The following is a 13,118-nucleotide window of genomic DNA, read 5'->3' as shown; positions in this document are numbered from 1 at the left end:
ATGCATCAATGTAAGGTTTTGCGATTCCTTATTTGCGAAAATTAGGGAATCGCAAATAAGGAATCGCAAAACGGGATGCATCAATTCATTCGCATAATGTTTGCGATTCAGTAAAAATCACAATTTTTACCGAATCGCAAATATTATGCGAATTCTAATTTGGGATTTCGCAATTCCCATTGATTCCTATGGGCCAAAAGGCCCATAGGAATCAATGGGAAGGCATTCACATTTTGCGAATTTCAAATTGCGATTCGCAAAATGTGAATGCAATTTCAAGGGTGCAGGGGGGGACCAAAGAACCCCTCCCTGCACCCTTGAAATGTAAGTTTAAATGCAATTTACAAACACACATGACCCAAGGACATGTGTGTGTAAATTTAAACTTTCAAATATGCAACTAGGGCATGTTTGAAAGTTTTCGGTAAATTAGCATGAAGTTTAACTTCATGCTAATTTACCCCTTCCAAAGTGCGAATTCGCAATTTCAAAATGATCATGCATAGCATTTAAGAAATCGCAAAATTGCGATTTCTTAAATGCTATCGCAATTTAAGAAATCGCAAATTAATTGCGATTTCTTAAATTGCGAAAATAGCCAAAACCTTAATGCATCCCAAAAAAAGGATTTGCATTCGCAAACGGCCTAAAATTGCGATTCGCACCGCTTGCGAATGCAAAAACCCTTGATGCATGTGGGTGCTAGTTCTGATTTGAGTCCGACTGCAATGGAGTGTGTGTCAGATACACTAATCCCTTTTAATTCAGTTGTAAATTTTACCCACCTTCGCCTGGTCTCGTATTGTACGTTTTTTTCCTTAGTCACTTTTTTGGTGATCTGATTACTCTATCGGGCCAAGATACTTTAAAGCATGAACAATTGCATGTGGCTGTCATTACTCGTGTGATGATTTTGCATATTATTGAGAAGTTTGAGTATGACTCTTAGGGCCAGATGTAGGAGCCCTAATACTGGTCGGAAACGGCCGATTTTGGCCGTTTCCGACCGGTTTTAGGGTTTTCAGATGTAGGGCATGCATTTACAGAATCGGTATTTTACCGATTCTGTATTTACCGATTCGGTAAAATTACCGAATCGGTAAATACAGACTCTGTAAAATACCGATTCTGTAAATGCAGATGTAGCTGGCACATGTCAGAGTGCCACAGGGCTTTAAGAATCAGTATTTTACCACCCATTCCAATTGGGTGGTAAAATACCGATTCCATGTGTGCATGCACATCTGTGCATGCACACCTGTGCCATGTGACACACAGACATGCCCATAGGGCATGTATGTTTTGCCACATGGCACACAAGCCTGTAATTGGGGTGTCAGAGGGTGTCAAAGTGACACCCCATGCACCCTTACAAGAATAGGTAATTACCGAATCGGTAAATACCGATTCGGTATTTCACATTAATTCCTATGGGCTTCAAGGCCCATAGGAATCAATGGGGGATACCGATTCGGTATTTACAGAATCGGTAAATACCAAATCTTACAGATTCGGTATTTACCGAATTAGAATTACCTACATTTCCCCCCCTCTAATTTACCACTTCTTAAATACCGAATCAGTATGATTCGGTATTTTAGAAGTGGTAAATTAGATTTACCTACATCGGGCCCTAAGATTCCTTCCGTTCATGGTGACTCTGGGTGCAGGTCCCCTTGATTTTGGGTCAGGTAAATCGGAGCTTATCAGAGTAGCCACCCTCCCCACCTTCAGTATTAGGAACAATGCTTATAAACTGACTCGTGCTATTTAATGTTCTACAGAAATATAAAAAAGAATCTGTGAAAATAAGTCATAATTAACAACATGAATAGAGTATCTAGAAATATTGATCGGTTTCACCAAAGCCAATAAAAAGCATACAGAACACTTAAGTGCTGATTTCGTACATGTTCTACACAGGGGGTTGGGGTTCATTATTACAGTTTTCCACCAAGCTCTGACTCCAGTCTTATTACTATGCCTTTCCCCGGATATGAAAATCGCAAAGTAATTACAATAGAACATGATTGTAATGTTAATTAGTACAGAAAATCCTCACATAGATGATAAAATATGGCCATCTGCATTTTACACTATTGCCATTTTTCTGCTAGAAGTTGCAGCTGTCATTTAAACAATGATGAATTAGGAACACACACTTTTTCCACTCTTTCATCTGTTAACTACCTTGGTGATAAAAATGCATTTGCATATTTAATTTCCTCATTTGTAAAATAAAACCTTTGAACCTCATTCTAATTACTTACAATTTTCTTACATTGTTCATAATTCCCGCAATCTATTCAGTGAATGAAAATGAATTTTCCTCCAAATGACAACCACACTTTTCCCTTATGCATATATCACTGTTTTTCAGTGCAATAAAAAAATGGAAAAATGAACACAGTCCCCATGTTTACTGAAACAAGATAAAACTGCTGAATTCATGTTGTTCATTTACCTTACCAAGGTTAACAATGAAACTAAAGGGCTCTGTTAAGATTTCTTCTTGTGTTAATCGATATATTTTATTATGCTAACAATTATTTTAGACAAAAGCAAAATGGTGAAAAGCATATTCGTAGGCTCACATATGTGGCATAAATAATGTAACTGACTGGATAGTACATATGGATTATGTATTGACACACACATAGGCACAACGTTAATTTTTACTTCCTTAGTTTCGTACTAACAGAAAGCAGGAACCCTTAACAAAGTGAATCGTCCATGCTATATTAGCACTTGTCATAATCACAGGCTTGACACTGCTTTTGTTTTTCCTGCCCAGTTGGCAGCCAAAAGTGTAGACCTATGGTTTCCTGTTTGGATGTATTTAGATAATTGTACAACTCGTTCATTTTGCCCACGACCTGCTCAGCAGGAGGTTTCCAAACCTCCCTGATGCCCCTGTCATTCCCTTTCTTCTTCAACATTGTTACCTGCATCTCCTCATCTGCATTTGTTATGTGTATAGTCATTGGGCTCTTTCTTTTTACTTATTAATGCCCATGATAAGTTTGTTGGCATTTCCTCAATTACAAAGTTTATTCCGATTTTTCTTCCCCTGCTTACCTTTTCCTCCCCGTTTTCCCCATAGTTCTTCTACTGTATTATGTACTAGCAGCCCGCCCGATGTTGTCCGGGGGCAATGAGGCTTCAGGGACAACCGCCCGCCCCGGCCCTCGCTCGCCCCGACATTGTCTATGTCCCGGAGCCACCTCCCGCGAGGCCGCCTCCCGCCCCGACATTTTACGTGTCCCTTTGCCTTACCTGAGCCGCCGCTCCTCCCCACGCTCCTGACTTCACCGCCGCTCCTCGCCGCTCGTCACCGCTCCTCCCCGCCTGTCCGCCGCTCCTCTCTGCTCCTCCCTGCCTGTCCGCCGCTCCTCCCCGCGCTCATGTCCGCTGCTCCTCCTCGTCATCACGCACGTTGCGGCCAGCGCAACGTCGCAGCTAGCGCTATATCGCGGCCGGCGCTACTTCCAGGGACTACTTTTTTTACAGTTACATTTTTAAATTTACATTTAATTTTTATTTTATATAGCCTATGTCCATCTGCACACCCTGACGTTTTCAACGATGTATCGGGTGTGTGGTTTGGCACTGTGGTTCCCGAGTTTACCTGGCTCAAAGGTTTGTGTTCTCTCTTTATAATAGTAGTATAGATTGATACCTTATATATTATGAATAATAAACTTCATTTGAACTTAAAAAAAAGGGTAGAAGAGATGCTGGGGCTTTTGCCTCTTACACTGACCACTTTGTAAGACGCCCAAGTTACGTTCAACTTTGCGAAGGGATATGCTTTTCTATAAATGTAAGCCCCCCTTGTCCGTTACACTTTGCAGCATTTGTGACTGCTCCATTGGCTTCATTAAACACATTATGAGTACTAATAATGCTATATTAGCACGTGAAGACCTAGAGTACTCACTTACATGATCTTCTTGGCCCATAATATTATGGTATAGCCTACAGTAGGTCATAGAACACTCTTGTGTACATAACATTCACAAATTACAAATTTCAAAGTTTAAGGAAGTGCTGTTTAAAAAACTGTGCACAAGTTATGACGGACAATTAAAAATTTGCTGTCACCAAAATAGTTTGGTTTGTATTTGACAGCCCCACATTTCTTTTGTTTGCTGAGATAATTTGCTTTGTAAGACACATAGGTAGATATTGTGTAACTAGGCAGTAGATGCAATTGATGAGGCTACTGGTGCAGGTTAACAAGGGGTAGCAGCTTCCAGTCCTGGCTCGCCCTTTGCTACCTTGGCAGTACCCTTGGTACCCTTGGTCTCCCTCAAGTTTCATGAGGCAATCAAAGACACAGAAAGTAAAGAGGGATCTTTGAGTGCTGTGCACTTTCTATGGTCTTCTCTACACCCCCTTGAAATACAGTGGTAGATCGTACATACTGCACTATACAATCTTGCTTCCACTGAGTCTTTGGTCATTAAATCATAGCCATTCTCCTATGTTTTTGTGCAGTATTTGTGTTGGGCCCTTTCAATGTAAAAATGCTGAAATAGGAGCATGCTGCTACAATTTAAAAATAGCAAGCCTCATTACAGCTATACAAACTTGGTGGAAGGCAAAGTCACTTTTGAGCAATAATAGCACTGGAAATCTTTAAATATGAACCAAACCACACACAATTACTTTTGTTTTTAAACCTACTCGGATCAGAGGTGTTCTGCTTCCTTTAAATGCAACAGTGTTAGACCTGACATCTTTGGCGTGGTATCTCCTGACTTTTTGCCTCTGCATCCTGTATTTTTGACGCTGTGCTGGAATTCGTTTTTGATGGTTTAAATGCTTTGGGCACTGTGCCACTGCTGATCAGTGTCAAAGTGCAAGTGCTCCTTGAGTAAAAATGTTATTATGATTGGTTATCCATGATTGGCAGATTTGTTACATCAGTAGGTCCCTAGTAAAGTGCACTGACTGTGCCAGGGATGGTGATTCTGTAGTGTAGTTCCTATTTTCCCAATAGGCCCTGCGCATTGGAATAACATAAACAATAGTATAGACGTAGAAGTGCGGGTCTTCCAGGTCTCTACTGACTATGCTAAACTTAATTGGGTTTGTTACCGACTAACTCAGGGGGCACTGGAAACTTTCTTGACTGAATAGGAAGTGATCAGCTTCCCTGGTACAGACAAGAAGGGATTCAGTTTTCCAACAACCGCATAAACATGACAACTTTGCTCCTTAGAGTAAGAGTCAATCTCTAGAGTCGTGTGAAACAATAGACAGTTATTTTACTCAGTCAGTTGTGCAGATTACTTTCACCAAGATGCAGAGAATAGAGAGACGGGCGTTTTCAATAAAAGGTATTATTTATTGAACAGTCTTTCTTCTCGTGCAAGAGAAATGAATTGCCACAATTGCAAGACTAGTTATTATAAAAAGTGCGTACAGTAAAATGAGGATTGCGAAATAGTAATGTAAAAGCATTGATATGGTTTCTTAGCCATACAATGGTTTAAAATGAATAAAATATATACATTCGTATATACATTTGGCTAACGTACTCAACTGGTGCTTCTAACTACGCCTACCCCAGTGTACCTGACCTAAGCCTAATACTTGGGAGGGAGTAAGTAAGTAGCAGTTTTAGTTAAGTTGGTTTTGCCAAGGTTTGCTTCAAGAATTCTCTCTAAGGGTTTAGTCAACACCATACCTCTGAAATAGAATGTTGGAGGTCTTGTATCTCCTTCCAGGACTCGATATCCCAGTCACTCGCAAGAGTGGGCTGGAAACGCCGGAGCTGGATTTTCTCGGCAGGAGAAAAGACAGCGTCTCTCTCAGAGCGTCGAGGAGGAGGAGGGGCAGCGTCCGTGGGCAGCTTGCATCTGCTGGGCTCTGTAAGGGACAGCTGTTCTGCTCCTATGTTCACCACACCATCGCTATCATCGATGTCGTTGAGACAGCAGCAGCGTTTGCTTAAGGCAACGTTGGTAATATTTATACCTGAAAGGTGCCTTGTTTGACGTAAGTTTTTGGACATAAGACGTCAATAAAGATGTCACTAAAAAGTGATCGTCTCTCAGTGCTCATTAGAATTCTATTACTAATCAAAACATAGCAAGCAGGGTTTTCCCAGGTTGCTGAGTTTTATCTTGTTGAAGAACTCGGAGTGTAATCTAGGAATCTTAGATAGTGGCTTCTGCTGTGTCATTTGCTCTAATGAGCTGCACAGGAAGAGATTCTGATATGTGGCTCTGATCGTGTTAGGCCAGAGACGAGTTTCTGAAATATCGCTCTTGATCGTTTATGCCATTATAGGGGAATACATGGATTATAGCTGTATAGGGGCATAAGGTCACAATATTGATCGGGGTCCTAGATTAGAACGCGACAATTCAAATGCTACTAGTGGGCCTGCAGCACTGATTTTGCCACCCGCATGAGTAGCCCTAAAATGGTGTCTCAGGCCTGCCACACTTCAGTGCCTGTGTGCAGTTGCTAACTGCCATGCTGATCAGCCCAGTGTCCCCAATGGCCAGGCCTAACCCTCTCTTTCTGTACACATTGGACACCCCTATAGAAGGCCCAAGGTACCCTACTTGGCAGGGTGCACTGTATATGAAAGGTAGAGCATGTACTAGTATGGGTGACATGCTCTGAAAGTGTAATACTGCCAATTTAGTTTTTCACTTTTGGAAGGCTATCTTGCCCATAGGCTATAAAGGTGAATGCTGTGTATAATGTTTACCTGCATCTCTTACCATAGGAGCAATATATAACAAGCATTGGAAATGCAATAGGTCTCGCATTAGAAAAGTTGGAGCTATTGGTCTTGTAAATTACAAATATTTTATTTCTTGGTTTTTAAAATAGCTAAATTGATAGCTTTGTCATTTACAATGTCAATAGTTATAACTTTCGCGAATGTGACACCTATAGCATTTGGAATGCAACATGTTTTGTATTTACGTGACTTAGATGGCAGCTCTGGTCGTTAGGCCACATCTCTAGAGAGCAGGGTTGGATTTTTTTTAAAAGTGTCCATTTGCTGCAAACAGTGGCGATGAAGTGATGCCTTTGCTCGGAGTGCGCACCCCCTTTCAGCAGGTGTTGGCAGATGCCATCTTCAGTCATTGGTGCGTTTGGCCTCCGCTCCTATGGTGGAGGACCCGTGTGCCTTCAGTGGTACCACTGAAGGCACAGATGATTGCTGAGCAACAGTCATGTTTGATGCATGAACTCAAAAAATTATGTTTTCAAGAAACAAGCTCCCAAAGTATGAGTTTGTTTCTTGAAATTAAAAAAAAACCCCAATGCATTCAGTCCTCACTTGATTACTCTGCCCTGGACGGCCATTCCTTCAATGTACAACAAGACATGGAAATGTAGAGCTGGTAGGAAGTAGGGAGTGGTGACCACAGTGGCATGGCGGCTCAGTGGCTGATAGGCCACCAGGTATGATGTTTATGCAGGCAGAGCCAGCAGAGGCTCCAACAATGCAAGCCTGGTGTTTCCTTCACTCCTAACGAGGTTCCAGCTCGGTTAAATCTAAATGATGCCTATAGTTTCAGTAACAATATTTTTCAAGCGGTAAGAATAATTGCAGGGTCGCTGAGTGTTGTACTATTCCGCCTTTGCAGGTTGCAACCCAGAAATCACCTCACACAATGGACGACTAATGGCTTTCAGTTTCTCCCATAGCCCCAGATAAAAGTACCTGATAAAATACACACTGCATTAGACACAGCAAATTGCACAAAATCAACTCCGGTCAACACAATATGCAAAAGCATTGGAGAAATGGACAGTCAAGACAGACCACAAATTCAGATGCATGCTACTATATAAATATAGGCGAGATAACATTATTGAACAGATAAATCGTCGTCTATGCTACACACAGGCATGATACACACACAAAACAAAAGATACATTAAAATGAAAAACACCCAACTCCGTCTTTGAATGCAGATAACACCACCGCAAAAAGATCATCATCATACACAAAAACACATACAGATGGATTCTTGAATGCATACACCAACATCGGTTAACACACACTTACACATTACATAGAATATACACACACTGTAATCAGGGCTAGGCGCTAATTAGCGGCGCGTGAATTATCTGCGCTCATGCTTTAAATCCAGGCCCTGTTCATTAGGCCTGCAGTTAATGAGAGCGCGTGGCTGCTGGTTTGGGGGGGGGAGATGGGGGAGGGGGAGAGTGGGGGGGTGAGGGGCTCGTTGGCGAACTGTTTACCATTCGTCGCAGAAACTGGTTTTTTTTTGTTATTCCGTCTCCGTCGCGCGTCCGTAGAATATATAGTAGCTTACAATAAAACAAAATTTAAACAATATATTTAACCACTGCACAGCTTTGCCAGTGCTTGCTCAGTGCTATCTGCTTTGGTATATAAGAAATGCGAGGCAGTAGGAGATAAAGCAATTTGGTTACAATTTTTTCTACAAAGGACCTCGGTTATATGAATTTAGCTGCCAAGCTTTCAATACTAGCAGTTGAACTATTTAAATGCTCACTCTGTAATGGTCTGTAAGAGGAAAGTCTTCAAATATGGGGCATAATTGACACAAAGCCTGCCACCAATTGCAACATCTATATAGCGCTTACTGTCCCTAAGTGGGGCGCTGACGCACTTGCCAAAGCTGGTGGCACACTGCACCGTGCATGGTGTTTGGAATGGTTGGAGGCCCACGCCCATCTGAGCTTGACTGAGCTTGGATCCCGCTCCGGCCAGGGTCCGTGTGTGTCACGAGTTTGCTGCATACAGGAAGAAATAAACAGTGTATGGTAGGGAGAGAGATATGACGGGTACAGGCCACAAGCTCAGGTAGCACTCACACATGAGGGAGATCGTCAATGGAGAGGAAAGGGGGAAGCGAGGGTGAAAGATGGGACGACAGGTTTAGAGGCAGGGTCTACAGCAGAGCATCAAAGGGCTGGGCGAGAAGGGAGGGGGGAATGCTTGGAGATAAGGACCCAGAAGGGGGAGGAGGGAAATGCGAGCAAGTTAAAAGGAGACTAAACTGAAAGTACGGCCGGCAGGCCGTGAATAATTAGGGGGTGACAAATGCGCTGGGAGGGCTGCCTTTGATGTGGGAATGCGAGGCAGGCAGGCAGGCGGCTGGTGGCATTGTGCACGTGCTTCATGCACTGCAAGGAATCGCCAGCCAGTGGTGGTGTGGTTAAAGACTGGATAAGCCCCTATAGAGCTTGCCAGCTGTGCTGCGCACAACAGGCGAGCCCTAAAAATGAAGTCTGGTACCCCTGAACTCAGAATTTAATAACCCATCTTTTAGGAAGGATGTTTTTTAAATCCTGTATTTGAAAACAGCAGTTTTAGAAAGTGGCTGTTTTCTTGTCTGACCTTTCTTGTGCCTTTTCCTGTTTGTGAATTGGCTGTCTTGTTTGTGAGACCCTGGGCTGGGGTGGTTCCTGGAGGCTGGGTGGGTCAGCACTAGGCTGAATAGCTTCATCTGCATCTTGAGTGGTGGAAGGGGACAGCACTTGGGCCTGAATAGGGTTGTGCCTGCCTTCCACAATGCTGGCTCCACCTCTGCTGGGCCGCTGAGGACCCTGCCCCTCTCTCTCGAAGGAAAGAAGGAGTCATGTAAACAGAGTGCTCCAGGACTGACCAGGACTTGTCTGGACTAGGCAAAGGCCTCTCTGCCTTCAGGGAACAAAGAAAATATTGGTATAAAAAGGGACACCAAGATCCCAGAACTTTAGATCATCCTGGAATCAAGACGGAAACTCTGCCAAGGAGAAAAGCTGGAAGACTGAAGAGGAAGGACTGCCCTGCTGTGTGTTTGTAGGCTGACCTGCAGTTGCTATTCTGCCGTGGAGAGGGGAAGGACTTTGCTGTTGCTGTGTCCCCTGCTTGAAGCGATCTTGAAGGGCCAGAGGAGAGCTGGCCTTCTGTTAAGTAGTCCCATGAACAAAGGACTTCACCCCCAGCGCATAGTCGACAGTGCAAGAAGATTCCCGTTGCCGCTGCAAGACCCAACACATCGCTCGCTTGCGGAGCGCATTGCCCCGGTGCGGGAAGATTCCTGTTGCTGCAAATATCATTGCAGAGCCTGTCGCCACTGTGAGAACCGTTGCACTGCTTGCCTGCAGACAGCATCTCGTCGCTGCGAACATCGTCGCAGAGTCAAGCGCCAATGCATAGAGAGGCCACGACAGAAGACGATCAATGCTGTGCCGCGCATTGCCGCTGCAGCGAAGATCGTTGCCACCCTGAATATCGTCGCATCGTGCCTGTGCGAGACTCTTACTACAGGAGAACCTGCAGACCGGAATCCATACATGGTATTGCATCGCTCCCCATACAGACCGGATTCAATGCAACCCGCCTGCTGCGTGCAGTGGGGTTGTCGCATCGCCTTCCCAGAGTCTAAGGAGTGACGCATCGCTTGTTTTCTAGCACTGCAGCTGCCGCTTAGAACTTTTGTCCCATCTACAGGTACTTTGGGTTAAAAGTGACGCAACAGTGGATTATTTTGGTGCAAACCATTGAACTCTTTTTAAAGACTTATTTTGGAACAGTGTATGTTGGGTTTTTGTTGTTTTGGTCTTGTGTAGTTTAGATAAAGATACTTTATTTTTTTAACTGGTGTGAAGTCCGTTTGTGGTGTTTTCATTGTCTTACTGTGAGTGTTGGTACAAATACTTTACACATTGCCTTTGATAAACCTGTCTGCTCGTGCCAAGCTACCAAGGGGGTGAGCAGGGGTTATCCACAGAGTGTATCCCCCTTACCTCGACTAGAAGCAAGGGTCCCTATTTGGACATTGGTACCTACCTCTGTCAACTAGAGACCCCAGATCTAACAAAAAGGGATGAAAATATAGGCTGCAAAGGTGTACAAAGTCACATTTGCTAAACAAATTAGCTGTTATTTTCACACATCAACCTCGAGTCAAATGAAAGTGATTCATTGTTTTTGTCCACAAGAATCATTCGTGCTTATGGGTGTTTGAAGCAATTGTATTAAGAGTGACCAAAGTTCCACCCCGGAATTTCTTTATACCATCCTCCCCCACAAGCAGAGAAAATTATACCTTATAGTATAAAACTCCCAGCCTGTTCTGCATTAGCTTTGAGGATTATCAGATATTGACTAGGATGAAGGAAACCTGTAGTGTCGCAGTCTAGCCTCCCCGCCGTCACGTGACCCGCCGCTAGGCATGGCGGGATGACGTGATGCGGGGAGGCACGCTGGATTGGACAGGCCAGGATATTTTGAAACCTCAGAATTCAGCACAATATAAGAGGGAGCCTACTACCACCTCTGGATCTGTTCACCTGTGTATGAAAAGTGTTTCTGGGTGCTTGTTTGTTTGATGATGAGAGTGTGTGGTATGACTGTGGAATATTTTAGAATAAGCTATGTTTGAAGGGGATTGTATCTGTTATATACTCATTGTAAGTATAAACAAGTAGAATTTGAAAATAATAATGCATAATATGATGAGATGATAAGATGTAATGCTTTGATTCACATTAATTGAAAACTGTATAATTATGAAAAAATGTTTTATAGAAATCATTGTGAGAGATTTTTTATTGCTGCCCTAAATTCTTCCAGCAGTAGTGAGAGTTCATTAGTAAAGTGATAACGGTCAGGTGGGAGTTTGTCCTTGTGACTATATCTAGGCACCCTGGACTGCGAGACAGAGGCTAGCTGTCCGGCTCTCCCTAAGACCTATAATATTTGTTAAATAAAGTGAAGGTTAGCCCAGCCCCTCGGTCCTTCCTTTTGCTGGGGCTGAACTTCCAACCTCACAGTGACGACAGGGTGGAAGACCCAGTGCACCTACTGTACTCCAGTCAGGTAGGGTAGAGCCGGCGATAGTTTCAAGGCGAGTGTGCACTGCTTCCCGCTCTCCGCCTTGCCCCCTTCTAATGGCAGTCTCCCGCAGAGTACCATCGGCATGCATTCCAGCACGTAGGACGAGGCTCAAGCTTGCTGCCCTTTCGGTGTGCATTTTGCTGTAAAGCACGAGTGCCAAGCAATCATCATTATGACACTGACTAAGCCTAAGGGCAGCCCCCACCAACCATACCTCCAAGGGTGCCAACCACAGCAGTGTGAGGCCTGCACCCGGGGGGACAACCACTGCCAGGCCTCCTCACAAGAGGAGCAACTCACAAGGAGAGCTCACTGATTCACTGATCAGCTGTGCGTGGGGACAAATCACTCCTAGGCCCGCCAGCAAGAGGAGCAAACCTCAGGACAGGGTGATCTCAGCGCTCACTATCTACGCCATCAGCATTCAATGGGGGCCCTGTGCCCCGCCGTCTACTCCCACATATTTATTTATTTATTTATTAATGAAATGTTTAGAGCGCGAACAAAGGCCCTTCGGCGTCTCGGCGCTGTACTGCACATGAGGGCCCACAGCTGACCCCCAGTGGCATCAGTGACCACAGGGCCATAAGCTGCCTGTCAACCAGCACAAGTGCCATCCCATAGCAGCACACTGCCGCCTACAAACCAGCAAGCGCCACCCTCTCGGTACATGCAAGGGTGCACCCCCCACGCAGGTAGTAGGCCTTCTGGGTTTTATGTGCACTGTGAGGTTACTGTTGGGGTGGGCCTCAGCTAGGCCTACCAGTGCTAGGGGTTCGCCCTTCTCTGCACAAAGTCCTCAGACCAATAGGATAGAAGTTGGCACGGAAACAGGAATATAAAACACAGTTTGATTAACCTCATGAGGTGTAACTACATTCACACAACACCCTTCGGTAGTGTATGAAGTAGCACACTGAACAGAAGGAGCATGGTCCTTTTATACCCACACAGGGGCTCAAAATAAGCTGGTACAAGTACAGAAGAGAAGGGTTACATATGTAAAAGGTCATACAGAAATGCACAGTCAACAGTAGGGAGGAGCTAGCAGTTTGCCGACTCCGGTAAGAATAACCTAACGGTTACAGACTAGAACAGGTGCATGGACAGTCACAGTCTCTTCTGTGCATGTGCAGAGTAGCAGAACCTAAATATAGTCTGTCTATAAGCAGAGTGCAAGAGTAAACGACAGCAAGGTAGGACAGAGCAAATGGTAAGCACATGGCAGAAAAGATGGCTGCCGAAAACAAGATGGCTT

The sequence above is a fragment of the Lissotriton vulgaris genome, chromosome 10, assembly GCF_964263255.1.
Source record: "Lissotriton vulgaris chromosome 10, aLisVul1.2, whole genome shotgun sequence".
NCBI classification, from domain to species: Eukaryota; Metazoa; Chordata; class Amphibia; order Caudata; family Salamandridae; genus Lissotriton; species Lissotriton vulgaris.
Note: the sequence above shows the minus strand (reverse complement) of the source record.